The sequence below is a fragment of the Brassica oleracea genome, chromosome C2 (genome assembly GCF_000695525.1).
Source record: "Brassica oleracea var. oleracea cultivar TO1000 chromosome C2, BOL, whole genome shotgun sequence".
NCBI lineage: Eukaryota > Viridiplantae > Streptophyta > Magnoliopsida > Brassicales > Brassicaceae > Brassica > Brassica oleracea.
In genome coordinates, this window is record NC_027749.1 from 20,596,886 (window position 1) to 20,612,243 (window position 15,358).

A 15,358-nucleotide genomic window follows, 5' to 3' on the forward strand; every position below is an offset into this window, starting at 1 on the left:
GCCAACTTTAGTCGACCGGTTGAGCTGTAGACTGGAAGTGTCGATAAATCGTCTACGGGCGTGTGTTACCGAGCACTTTTTCGGTGTGTGTATGAACCGAGCACCTTTGGTAGTGTTTTGGCCTGTTAGTGGGCGGCGAGTGTGCACCTCGCTAGGACCATTGTTTGTTGCTTGAGTACTTTAGGTACTGTGTTTGACATGCATTAGAATTAAATTATATTTATTCGGAGTGCTATGTCCGGGTCCATGGACTTCGGGGTGGCATCCCATACCTCATTGAGCGATTCCCCTGTCGCTCACCCCTCCTTCTTTCCCCCTTTTAGGCGAGACCGACGAGCAGGAGTGATTATCGGACCGGTGCTATTGGGCTTTTGGGCTTCTATCGCTTTTATCTTTATCGGGCCTTTAGGCCTTTGGACTTTTATCGTTTATGTTATTCCTATTTCAGACTTTCGGTTTATATCGTATTTTATATTTCGGATGTTGTCGATGTTGGGCTTTTAGGCCTTTTGATACCGTATTGACTTTTATATTATGATATGAAGATTATTATTATTTGAGTTGTATTATTATTTTATTTCCGTTTTTATCAATTTATTACATTTCGAAAGTGGCGGGTGTCACACATTAGTTATAGAAAGCTCAGTAAATATTTTTAACGTAAAGCTTGGCCGGTACTCGTATATATATGATCATGCACTGCCTCTTGTTTCAATAAGAAAGTTTCTCCACTTACAAGAAAAGAAAACAAATGGTACGATGTGATATGAAAGGCAAGATTAGTTTGGAATTTGAGCTTAGGGAGTGGTTCACCATTGAAAGAGTCAGTGAGAAGTAAGTTTTGTTATGGCCCATTAGCCTCAAAACATCTTTTTGCTTCTGTTCCGCCGCCTGCTTATAGAAAAACCTAAACAGCGGATTCTTTTCAGATTGTGATATGCATACCTTTCAGTCTAAAGTTATAAAGAGGATGTGTGTAGAACCTTAGACACATCCAACCAATCTCAGGTGCTAAGTAATAGAGGTTCCACACATTGTTTTCCTCTTCTCACTTGACTGATCCATCTGTCCACCAAAAGTTAGCAATTTTCAATCTTCCTCACATATCTATGTATTTGACTATTCTAATTATTTGGTTTCAAAATTTATAACCATACATATGTCATGATCAAGCAACAAGTTTTCAGCTATGATGTCGTTTTTCAAGATAAAAGGTTTGATCAGACTGGAATCTGGGTTGATCTTATTCCCCCCTGCGAAGTTAAGCCGGTTTGAGAAATTTCAAAAGGATCAAAAATCTCTTTGAAAAACGATATCAAACCTGAAAACTTGCTGAATGATGGATGTTCTCTGAGGGGCTGGGGTGTTCATTTCATCATTTGTCATCTCCATTCACTTATATTTGTTTCTTTATTTTCATTTCCATCCAAATTAGTTTAGTAAATAAACTACCAAAATACCCTTGTGTTGTTTTAATCATATGTTTGATATCAATTTTAGCTGTATTATCTTTAATTATTTAGTTTTATATATTTACATTAAAATTGTTTCAAAATTAACAGGTTTTTGCGGTTTGGGAAAATGAGATTTTTTGGTTTTAGCGGGAAAACAGATTTTTGTTGTTTGGCGGAAAAACAAGATTTTTCGGTTCCAGCGGAAGAATGAGATTTTTAGGTTCCAGCGGAAAAATACAATTTTCGTTTTTGGCGAAAAAACGAGATTTTTCGGTTTTGGCGGGAAAACGAGATTTTTTGGTTTTGGCGAGAAAATGTGATTTTTCGGTTTTGGCGGGAAAACGAGATTTTTTGGTTTTGGTGGGAAAACGTGATTTTTCGGTTTTGGTGAGAAAACAAGATTTTTCGGTTTTGGCGAGAAAATGAGACTTTTCGGTTTTCGCGAGTAAACAAAATGTTTTGGTTTTGGCGGGAAAATAAGATTTTTTGCAGTTTTGGCGAGAAAATGAGATTTTTCGGTTTTGGCGAGAAAACGAGATTTTTCGGTTTTATCGAGAAAACAAGATTTTTTGGTTTTAGCGGGAAAACGAGATTTTCGGTTTTTGCGAGAAAACAAGATTTTTCGTTTTGGTGAGAAAACGAGATTTCTTGGTTTGGCGGAAAAACGCGTTTTTGCAGTTTTGGCGTGAAAAATTAGTTTTTAAATTTTCGGAGGAAAACGCGTTTTTGTAGTTTTATCAGTTTTTGTGTGTGACAAAATGGATATATAGGTTTGTAATTTGTGAATTACATCAGAGGCATAATAGACATTATACCATTTTGAATGAACCATCTCCATTCAAATGGTCCAAATTGGTTCAGCTGAATGGACTTTAAAATTAAGCCTAAATTTTTGAAAGTCATCCGAATGATCCATCTGGATGAGTTGCACTTTTAGTGCCTAAATGAACAAAACTTTCATTTCCATCCAGATGGTCCATCCAGATGGAGAAACGAACATGCCCTGAGTATGGTAACGTGACCTTGAGCAAGGTTTAGTCCTTGGTCCTTGTAATACATGTTCAAACGATTTTTAAGTTTAATGCTAAGTGTTTTTGTTTTGGAACTAGGTTATGATGAACTCAGAAGGTTTGAGTAGAGGTTTTGGTTTTGTTGCGTATTCTAGTCCTGAAGAAGCTTTAATAGCTCTAAGTTTCAACTAAGTTCTTTTTACATGTACACAGTTTTTAGTTGTAATGATTTTCATTTGAGATGGTGATTATGCATGAAATGAATGGGAAGATGATAAGTAAGAAACCTCTTTACATTGCTTTGGCTCAACCCAAGGAAAAGAGACCTAATCACCTTTAGGTTCCTATACCTATCTATCTATCTCTCTGAACTGTATGGCATGTGTTGTGACACTGGTTCTCATTATCTTTATGTTTTCGTTTGTTCGCTCATATGGGACCGAATGGGACAATGAACTCAGTGCCATCACCAATGCCTGGGTTCCTTCATCACCCACCAGTAGAGCCGGTCCTCAGATTTTCGGGGCCCTATTCAAAAAATATTGATTAATTACCTAATATTTTTATAAAATTTTAAAAATATTTATTTTTATAAATTCATAATTTTTGTAGTATACAATTTAATTATATCTAAGTTATAATATAAAACTCATCTAATATATTTTTATTATTTTTATAAACTAAAAAAATTATTCACTTTTATTTTAGAGTTGGTATTTATATTTATTATACCTTAAATACAATTTAACTAAGCAAACACTAACAATATTATTAATATCATTTTTGTTCGTTAGTGTGTATAGGCGGTGAGTATTTAATTAAAAAGTTTAATTGCAATCCCAAAATGTGAGAAGATGCTGCCCATTCCCTTTATGACGGGTTATAGAGATTATAGACATTAAGTTTGTTTGTAGATTAGTGTGTATTAGTATCTGCAAACACATTTATCTCTCACTCTTCTTCTTTTTTGCATCTTCTCCTCTGCACTCTTTTGGGTTTTTCACATATACACACATGAATTTTTTTTTAAGTGGGGCGCCTGTAAGGTGGGGCCCCATTTGAAAGTTTCACAGCAATGCCCACAGGTCCGCTCTGCCCACCAGGAAGAGCAGTGGCAGGATCACATTATCAAATACTTCAGTTTATGCTTGGGGTGCTCCGGGTGCTGGCCCGGCTAACAATATGATGCCTTACCCTATACAATGGCAAAACCAGCCTGGTCCCTGGGTTGGGTTCATGCGTGGTGCAACTAACATGCAGCAGCACTTTCAGCTACAACATATATGTAATGTTTACCCTGATCAGATCAATGGCTATTAGCCAGTTTGTTATCTTCAACTTGGTTGGGAACTTGTTATTTTGAACTGGCAGTTCATTCAGCAAACCGCAAGCTAGGGAATGAGATACATAGGAGCTGCGGGAACCATGGGGAATGGAATGGAAGCATGGGGGTTGCCTTTGGACTCCAGATTTCCTCTGAATACCGACATTCAAAAAAAAAGTGGTTTCTAGTCTCCACCGAAAGATTGGTTTATTAAATGAAGTCTATTAAGAACACGATTAACATAATTATTCTAGGTCCAATAAAATTGGACCTTAGCCTATTAAAAGTTACACATTTGTATTACTTGCTCAATTACATATATTGTCACGTTCGGCTTCGGCCGACGGTTTCAAGCCGATCCACCGGAGGCGAAGTACGCCAAAAGACCGACGAAGGGGGCGTTGATGTACGTAGTAGGTTCCGAGTGTATGTAATCGTCTCTCTTATCTGGATACTCATCGTTCTTATCTGGACCCCCTACGATTGCTCCCGTGAGAATGTTAGGGTTCGGGTTTGGAGAGTATAAAAATTGGAGTCCGTCGGCGCAGTTGAAGTGTGGTTGTGAAGGAATAGATGATCCTCTGTGGTGGATTCTCATGGGGAAACTGGATCCGAATCCAACCATATACGACATCTTGGCCTGATTCTCGCCGAGTATATAATCCACTTGTTGCTTCGATAAGCTTATCAAGTTGTCGGGGACAATGTTAACGGAGTTTCCGCAGTTGAACGTGTGTTGTGTGGCTTTCATGTACTTGGCGTAGGTTGTGAGCAAGAATGTTATGGCCGTTACGTGTTGAAGGTTGCTCTGAGGTAAGTTGTAGTTGTACATCAAGCCTCCTGTTGGTTGTAGTTGTTAATAACGTTTTAGAAAGTTAGAATGATTCGTATTCACGATTTAGATCTGCTTACCTGGAGTGTAACTGGTAGACGAAGAGGGAGTATTTGGGAGGATCTTGCATATGAAACTCTCAGCTTCTAGCTTGTATTGATCAAAGGTGTTGTCGCTGTTAACTAATGCTAGCTGCCAAAAAGTGAAATATTATTGTTGTGAATTGGTGACATGCTAAGCAACAAAAGTGTATCGGGTTCAAACCACCTTTGGTCCGGAATATTATTAGGAATTAACATAAGATGAGTTCGGACTTATAAGAGATTGGAACTTCCACAGTTAAAAAAAAAAAACTTTCTTTCAGCAGAGAGACACACCTGTGAAAGAAGAACATAAGCGCCAGCATATTTGTTGTCCCAGTTGAAGATGTCAGTCTGATCTCCACCTCCTAGAGATTGTATGAAGTTTTTGTAATTAGAGTCATCGGTTGCTTTCAGCAGCCAGGCCGCACCCCACATTAGCTCGTCCTGTGTCATCATAATTTTTACATTTTGATTTATATATGTAGCAGTAAAAGTTTTTTTAGTTGCAATAATAAAGAGATGGGACATATGAAAAACCGACCTTGTAACCGGAGTAGGAGCAGTAGAAAGGACAGACAGAAGAAATGGAATCACTATAACTTCCTCTGTACTGAATGGCAAACTGCATCACATTCTTAGCTGTTGCCAGCAGCAAAAGCGAGTACTGAGAATCAACTTCCCTGAAAACCATAGAAGCTGCGGCCAGAGCTGCTGCAGTTTCAGCTGCTACGTCAGAACCGGGGTTAGAAGGGGATACAGAATAGACTGTACGAGGTGTGTCCATATCTTCAGGCCGTTCCCAGCATTTATGATCAGCATTAGGATCTCCTACCCCGACGTAAAGCTTCCCGGGAGTGGTTGTAGCACATTTCAGCAGATAATCCGTGGCCCAACGGATCGGATGTTAACACGTGCGTTTTGAAGCTCAAGACCCATCTGCTCACCGTACTCAAGCGTGCTCCATGAAAGCATTGTGGTGGTAAACGCCATTGGGAAATTGTGTTTGACGTTGTCTCCTTCGGTGTAGTACCCACCAACTAAGTCCACCTGCAGATCATATGAAAAATTATTCATTCTTATATAATAACAAAGCTATATAAGAGGTTTAGTGATTTTAGGATGTACATTGGCGGAGGAGCCATCAGAAAGGCCGGAGCTAGCCCTCCACGAGAATTGTTGGTCTGTTGGGAGGGGACCGGACCGCTGACCGTGGAAGAAGAGCAATGACTTGGAGAGAGCTTCTATGTAAATTGGACTGGCATCAACATTTGGAGTGAGAAGAGATGAGAAAAGGAAAACTAAGAAGAAAAGAGAAGTCATTTTGAAGTTGATTACTTTGAGTTTTGAGGTGCTAATCTATGATATGAACGTCCACATATATATACACAACAATGGAGAGAGATGCAGAGAGAGGAGAGGGATTTGATACGGCGCTGATGGAAGCAATACATATGGCATTTTGGAGAAAAAAATGACTTCTCCAATCTACATCTTTTATTTAATTCTGTTTTTACCTTAACATATTTTCATAAAGTATAAAAATCAAGCAAAGACTGGATTTTTACTTCACTTATGAAATAAAAATCATTTTGTAAAACATTACTTCTTGAGAAATGTTATCATCAGATGTTTAATTTGTATTTAGTTTGATGTTTAGTTACCATGAATATGATTTGATTTGGATATTTGTATCTAAGCTATCCAATTTTATCTATAAACTAGATGATAATCCGCGTGCATGCGCGGGGTGAGTTCTCATAATAATGTTTATTTATGAAATGATTTTAACATTTTGCAACACTACAATCTTTATCAATTATAAAATGATGAATACAAATGTTAGTCTCTTAAATATATCATCGTTGTTGAAGAGTTAACGTATTACATCTCATTTTAATTATTTTTAATATTTAATATGCACAAAAGGAAATTTTAAGTTTTGCGGCTGAGTTGACACAAATCACCAAAACCAAATAGGCAACATCGATTGTATAATGACGAAAATGGATTAGGTTTTCTGCTCTCGATTTGTTTACTATTGACTCTCCATAAGTGATTTCATTTTTTACCTCTATAGAATTGTGCTTTCGTTCTCGTCTTTGTTTCACTGATATGAGTTAAATTTCTTTTTTAAACTTCTTTTATTAATCCCGTGAATTACATAAGTGTCAATTTAAAAAAATGGACATATGTAAAAATTAGTTTCACTCCATATACATATCTAAGAATCAAAATATTGAAAAAAAATCACCGGCAAACTATATTAACATGTTAGTGTTCCAATCTAATATATCAAGCTGTTATAGAATATAAATGCAGACTCGAAATATAAATGTTTGTCTAGTATATATTCACCAGCTCGGTTTAAAAATCATCAAATTAGAACAACAAAACAAATTACTTATTTCACCAGTTCGGGTAATATCTGCATCCGAACGGGTAATATCCGAACCCGAATGGATATCCGAAAATAACCAGACATAAGTATACTTAACTCTATATTTCTAGTTTATTTCTCTTATTTTATTCAAAATATTTATATTAATGATTCTTATTGCTCAAAATTAGATAATATACATATAATTATGGACAAAATCATTTGCTACTCACTTAAAATACATATCAAGTTCTTGTTTCTTGCATTAACAAAACTTGCATCTTAAATACAAAAACCTTAAACAATGAATAATTTATTTATTTTTTCTTCAAAATTTAAATATCCGAGCCCGACCCAAAATATCCAAACCCGAACATAAAATACCCGAACCCGTCTCGAAGTGTAGAAATACCCGAACGGGTTCTATACCTTTATACTGAAATATCCGATACAAACCCGAACGTGTATCTGAACGCCCACCCCTATGACATATGATCATTTGTATCCTGTTTGAACAAAAAAAGTTAAACCATTGAACACAAATTTTTTAATCTGAGACTTTTACCATTTTTAGTAATTTATAGTCGTTTTTAAAAATTCAAAATATGACATATAAGAAAAAATCTAATTGTTTTTAGTATATGCTTAATGTGATTGTTTAATTTCTTTTACTAGTATAAAATTAAACAAAAAAAGAGAGGTTAGAATTTTTTTTTAATCAAATATGTATTATTCATAATCATTCATTGTCATATATATGTTAACCATATTAGGCAATTCCGTAGCTTTTATTTAAGGAAAGAAAAAATATTCTTTTGTACACTATTAATTAATTTGATAGTTAGTTTAATAAAAAAAATAGTATATGTTTATATGGACCAACTTATTTTTCTAAAAATTCTAAGAATCATTCTCGTGATGACACATGGCTACGAAAACTTGTTGTAATGCCCCAAGATTAATATATAGGGGATATTTTAAATAACTAATATACTGGATTTATGATTTCAGTTTTAGGTACTAGTATTATTATAAGTATGATCATAACTAATATTTTTATATACTAATTTATAAGTTTGGATATTTTCATTCGGTTTTCGGTGTGGGTTGAATACTATATCAATTTTTGGATATAACAATTTAGAACCGTTCAAATATTTAGACCAGGGCTAATTGGGTCCGGGACCCTGATCTTCGGATCAGTTCTGGATCGGTTTTTCGGGTACGGATATTATGTCCATGCTTAATCTGCTCATCCTTAATCTGCTCGATCGATGTCATTGATCTTATGACATTACGTGAATTAATGCAATGGTTTTTACCGTTGTGTATAATATATAATTACTTACCATGGTTTAAGCTAACAGACGCATCACTAAATGTCATGTCAATAATATGACTCAAATATACTGTAACATCCCGGGTTGTGATATATGGAAAGGCTTAAGAAAATTGATTTGACTACCTATGTCACCAAAGTTGACTTACCTTTTCCGGAGCACATCCTGAAAGAACTCCAGAGTTAAGCGTGCTTGAGCTGGAGTAATGGAAGGATGTGTGACCTATCGGGAAGTGATTCGCGATAGCGTGCGAGTGAGGCCAAAGCACGGGAAAAGGTCGGGTGGTGATTGCAGGGTCAGTAAACAATGATTTCGAGCCTTGGAAAAATTAACGGACCGACCGTCGGACAGGATGAGCCCACGGGCGGAGAGAGCGGACGTGGCTATCCCATTAGCTGTGGGCGGTCGGGGCGTTACAAGTGGTATCAGAGTTGGTTAGCCATCTCGGTTCCGACCCGAGAGGCGTCTTGAGACCTGTCGTGGGCGCAACGAGGACGTTGCGTTCTTTGAGAGGAGGTGAATTGTAACATCCCGGGTTGTGATATATGGAAAGGCTTAAGAAAATTGATTTGACTACCTATGTCACCAAAGTTGACTTACCTTTTCCGGAGCACATCCCATCCTGAAAGTGAACTGGAGTAGTGGAAGGATGGGTGACCTATCGGGAAGTGATTCGCGATAGCGTGCGAGTGAGGCCAAAGCATGGAAAAATGTCGGGTGGTGATTGCAGGGTCAGTAAACAATGATTTCGAGCCTTTAGAAAAATTAACGGACCGATTGCTGGAACGGGATGGGCCCACGGGCCGAGAGAACGGACGTGGGTGTCCCATTAGCTGTGGGCGGTCGGAGCGTTACATATACATTCTCGAGTAAAGATAAAAGGTTTGCATGAGACTAAGGGAAGAAGGAAGCGTGAATATTGACTTGAGTTTAGGGTTTATGTGGTCCAATTAGTTGACGAAGACTTGGAGAAGCTAACCGACAAGTTGACGCAATACTTGCTAAGTCACATCCCGACTTGGGGTTTCTACGAACTCTTCTTAGAGAGTGAATCATATAAACATATGATCATATAAAGCTATATATTTTTATTGATTTTGTTATTATGAAAGTACTCTAATGGGGAACTGATAAAATAATAGTAGTTTTAGTAAAAGTTAAATTTAAAAACTAGTTTAGATTTGTTAACTTTGTTGGTGAAATATCTTTTTGATTATCATATCTTTATAATATCAACATTTGTAACTTATTTTTAATGTCAGTTAATTAAGGAAAAAAAATTCAATAAATTTGTCTTTATTAAAGAATATCTCAGTAATATTTTAAATATGTTAAATTACATTTCAAATATATTTAAGAGAAAAAGACAAAAATAGCACTAAATCAAGTTTTTGTTCCCAAACTAGCACTCAAGGTCAAAAGTCACAAAAATAGCACTTAATGTTTTATCAAAAGTCACAAACTTAAGGTTTAGAGTTAAAGGGTGGGGTTTAAGATTTAGGGTTTAGGGTTTAGGGTTTAGAGTTTAGGGTTTAGGGTTTAGAGTTTAGGGTTTAGGGTTTAGAGTTTAGGGTTTAGGGTTTAGAGTTTAGGGTTTAGGGTTTAGAGTTTAGGGTTTAGGGTTTAGAGTTTAGGGTTTAGGGTTTAGAGTTTAGGGTTTAGGGTTTAGAGTTTAGGGTTTAGGGTTTAGAGTTTAGGGTTTAGGGTTTAGAGTTTAGGGTTTAGGGTTTAGAGTTTAGGGTTTAGGGTTTAGAGTTTAGGGTTTAGGGTTTAGAGTTTAGGGTTTAGGGTTTAGAGTTTAGGGTTTAGGGTTTAGAGTTTAGGGTTTAGGGTTTAGAGTTTAGGGTTTAGGGTTTAGAGTTTAGGGTTTAGGGTTTAGAGTTTAGGGTTTAGGGTTTAGAGTTTAGGGTTTAGGGTTTAGAGTTGAGAAATGAGGTTTTAGGGATAAGATTTCAAATTTTGAAAAATAAAAAAATTAAAATTTTCAAAAGATAAACTTAGAAATGTGCTATTTTGGTCATTTTAGTTTTTGAGTGCTATTTTTGTGATATAAACTTAGAAAGGTGCTATTTTGGAGATTTGCCCTATATTTAATTGTATTAGTTAATTATACGTAGTTGATATATCATCCAGTATATTCTACGATGACAATAATACAACAATAAATAGTTATGATTAAAAATAAAATCTTAATAACTTTATTAGCAACGCAATAATTATGTACAACTTAATCAAGGAGATATATTATCTTAAATAACACAGTTAAAACATAAATTACATATAAACTTATATAACATAAACTATAATGATATGAAAATATAAAACCATGATCCCAAGCATAAGTTACCTAATCCTCACTTGATTTAAATGTTTATCAGTAATGTTCCAAAAACATAAGTTATTTGGCTAATCCTCACTTGACCCATGAGGCACATAGATTCAAAGGTAGAAATTTCCATCATTCTTGGACAACATTAGACTCTACGGTCTTGAAAATATATGTGGAGTAAGTCATGTCCCGAATCCTACATCACAACAACCCGAGGAATTGTCTGAGGTAGATTTTTTTTTTTTGTGCAACAAATGTTTAACTAGATTGCAGCTGGAATAGCATAGACCTGGTGTGTTATGAGGACCTATGATCGGATATATCTCCGCTTCGCACAATCAAGACTGCTTCGCGGAAATTAAAGTCTGGTCAAGGAAAACTCAGAGTCGCTACAAGTGCTCGTTAAGCCTATCTCTTGCAAGCTCTCTAGGAAGCATTTGTAAGGCATATATTTTCCAAAGTCTTGTTTGTTTTTGTACTGAATTTCCCAGACTTTTCAGTGTGTGTAATTTTCTGTTTAGTGTTTTTGTAGCAAACCTATTTAATGTTTATGCATACCTTAGTTTGAAAATGGAACTTTCTCCGCATATCTTAACTTGCGGTAGCCTTGTGGAAAGTCTTGCTTATCTTATATCATAACTTACTAGATGTGTTTCACTTGTACTACATCCTATTTAGAGTCTTCCTTCTCCCACACGTCAATGATACTATCCCTGCCCGCAAGGTTACGATGTATGTTGAATAGTGCGGGCTGTAGAATTAGCATTTGCAAATCACTAAAATATATAGTGTGATCATAACTATAAAATAGTGAATATGCATGAATTTTTATTGGGTGACAGGTCACACGTCCAAATGTAAATGGGAACGGTCGCTCGGCTGCATCGCCTAACTTACCAACAAAAGTTAAACAAGTGTGTAGATTCTGAAATTTTATATACACGTAAAAAAACTTCTAAGATTCTGAAATTAAAGTGGGTAGATTCTGATATTTTAAAGGATTTTTTTATGCTAGACCCTTGTTTTTTTTTAATGCTAGAACCTTTCAATTAAATCTGGTTCGAGTAAAAACTTATAAACTAGAGATTTAACGCAAAACCTCTTAACTTAATTTTATTTAAAAGATTAGAATCTTTGTTTACAGTACCGGTAAAACAAAAGGCTGCTGCCGGTAATCTCTAGCTTATGATTTTTATCCAATCCAAATATAGTTGGGGATTTTAGCATAGAAAAACAGTAACATAAACGGGTGTTGTTGTTTCTTTTGTGTTCTTTGGTGCCACAAGATCTGGTTCTAAAGGTTTATATCCAAATCTTGTGGTTCGTGTTTGTGGAATCATCACTGTTCTTCAGCCATTCATACCATCTCCTCAAGCTCTTACCCATATCTTAACTCTAAAGCCTCCATCTAGGATGGCAACAAAGAAAAGTGGTGGTGGTGGTCTCCCGGTGTCTGCTAGCGACACTTCCTTCGCCTACGGGCTCCTTTCTCCTGTGCTATACAGGTATCTATTTGGGTGTGTCGATGACACTTCTTTCGCTTACGGGCTCCATTATCCTGTGATATACAGGTCTCTATTTGGGTGTTTCGACCTCCCTACCAGTGGTCCTTGTAAGGTCCTTCATGCTCATATTAGCTCTTTATTTACTACTTATTCTGCTACAGTAGAATGGTTTAGACAGCTATCTGTATGGGTGATGTTGGAATTGAGGTTCATGATCTTAGCTGGTGATATACCGATGGGCTTAGTCTCATTTGGTTCTACCTTTGTGACCTTTAGTAGCATTTATATCGCCTTGGCGCGAGCGTCTGCACTATGCAGTTCTCTTATGGGTTTCATTCCGGATGTTGGTGTTGTGTTTGTGTATCTCTCTTCTTGGTGGCAGGTAGAAGAGAAATTCATTGTCATCTTTATCCCGATGAATATGGATGTGGCGGGTTTTAATTTCCCGCTTGTCCCTCGTTTGAATCAGTCTTTTTTCCTAATATTTCTTCTTATATGGAGTAAATTGGATGAACAAGTTTCGTTGGTATTGCAAAGATTTTTCTCCCATCGAATGCTCTTCTCTGCATATGGTGCAGTGTGTGTTGTCCTACGGGTTACACTAGATGCGGTCTTTAAAGAAGCTCATGATGTTGTTGTGGTACGATTTCATATGGCTACTTCTTGTGATTTGTATCGTCATTCTATTCCTTATGTTGTTGTTGTTGTTTGTTTGGCTGTTAATAGCTTTTTTGTATCCTCCTTTGTTGGAGTGTAAACACATTTAAAATTAATGCAAGTTTAGTTTGATCAAAAAAAAAAAACGGGTACTCGAATACGAATCGAATCCAAAATCGGATCTGAACGAACTTGATCTCTTCTGTACTAATACTTTAATAGGATTTAAACCTATTCTTCCGAAAACACAAAACCCCAAGACAAGTGAGTTCCCAAGGCGAAATGTCAGAGTGCAAGACCCTAACCCATCCAAACCGCTTTCGAAATTCTTTCCTTTCATGCCAACGTTGTAATGGTAACATTTTATGTGTTCTCCGTTTCTCTTATATTTCTTGGGGTTGATGCAATGTGTTTTGTGGTTGTTGACACGTAGTAACTGCAGAAAATTGGACACAACAAAGGAAAATGTAAACTACAACCAGTGCGTAAGCTACTCCACATGCCTGCTGCCTGCATGACGACTATCAATGAAATATAAGACGACGACTGAACTCGGCCCAACTTAGCTTATCTCAGTATGTTTCTTAGCTTATTTTAGTGTTTTAAGTTGGCTTGAGATATACTTTAACCTTCTTAAGTATGTTTTGGTTGTTCAAATGTCGTTGTGAATAATGCTTCTTTTACTTTATTTTAAGAATCAAGTTCTGAAACAACACTTGAAAACAAGTTATTAATTTTCGAAGGTGGTTTGGTGGGTTAGGTGGAGTGACAGGATCTTGTCTTGATCTTTGAAATTTTATCTTAGGAACTAATTTTTTTGGTTTCCGGGAGCACAGATTCGGTTTGAGTTTGAAGCTATCTATGTTTGGTTTTGGTTTTGGTTTGAGTACTTGTTTATGTTATGTATTTTTAATTCTAAAACCTCTCAGTTAAATATGGTTTTGGTCTAAATCTCTAAACAAGAAATTTACCAGGATCAACCTTTTGTTTTACAAGTACTATAGAGGTACTATAATCCATTAAGGAAATTTAGGTCGATAGATTTCATGTTAAATCTTTAGTTTAGTGTTTTTTTCGGAATCAAATTTAGTTGGGGATGGGTTAAACATTAAAAATTTCTCCAATAAATATTTTTTTTCCTTTTTAATGTAAACATGTTTATATGGCAAATCATTTTTTATTGCATACTCCGGCATATTTTATTTTGTTTTAGTTAGGCAACGATAATGTCTGAATGTAAAAGAACAGCTTAAATGAAACGCTGAGAGCTATTTTCGAGAGGATATTGAATTGCGTTTAGGGTTTCTGTGGTCCAGTTAGTTGACTAAGACTTGGAGAAGCTTACCAACAAGTTGACGTAAGAAATGCTAAGTCACACCCTGACTTGGGGGTTTCTACGAACTCTTCTTCTTAGAGAGTGATCAATCATACAAAATAACACGTTACTTACAATACAAACTAAGAAAATGACATATAATAATATGAAGCTATTGTTATTGCTTTTGTTTTTTTCTATATTATCTTTAGGATATTCTTAGCCTATGAATGAATTCAAAATAATCTTTAAAGGGATGTGTAGCCCATAAATAGACTCTTTCTTTTTGTATTCAAATGGATTATAAACAATGAGTTCATATTCGTGTGACCACACGATAGAGTTTAGTAGAGTGCCTTCAAACTCAAATTGCTTAGCAATCCAATGTTTGCATGCTGCTATACCGCCATGGTATGGTTGCTTTTGTATTATTAAAGTATCTCAATGGATAATTTTTTGATTAATTAATTTATTAAGCATCACATCAGTATAATATTAACTTTTCACTTATTTGTTTAATATCATTTAATTTAGGAAGATGTTTTTTTATAAATTTTTCTTAAGTAAAGAATATTTTAATAATAATTTTAAATATACTAAATTATATTTCAGAGATACTTAATTGTATAAGTTAATTATACTTAGCTATATCATATATAACAAAAGTACAATAAATATAAATGATTAGTCTTTCTCAAAAAAAAAATATTAATGATTAGAATGACAATTTTAATAACAATATTAACTATGCAATAATTATATATATAATATATTAAAAATTATATTATCTTAAGCAACAAAGTTTAACCTAAAATTACATATAAATTTATATAACATAAATTAAAAATGATATATTAAATATAAAACCATGATCCAAAACATGAGTAAGTTAGCTAATCCTTAGTTGATGAATATATTGAAGACAGAGCAAGAACAGAGGAATAAACAGAGCAAAATTATATCTGAATAATACTTTCTTGCTTAACCCCTTAAAGATTACAAACGTTTTACATATATAGCATAAGTCGAAGGATCTAGAGATGATACAGCTGTGATCTCAGCAGCTAGCCATGTGATCTCAGCAGCTAGTGATATTCCGTGTTTTTAACGGTTTTAAACTCGTTTTGGAGCA

General features: G+C 35.4%; 1 pseudogene; it reads right to left on the reverse strand.

Annotated features, from left to right (window-relative positions):
• Window positions 1–3,978: 3,978 nt before the first annotated feature.
• Window positions 3,979–6,038, reverse strand: LOC106325545 (annotated as a pseudogene).
• Between the last annotated feature and the right edge of the window lie 9,320 nt (window positions 6,039–15,358).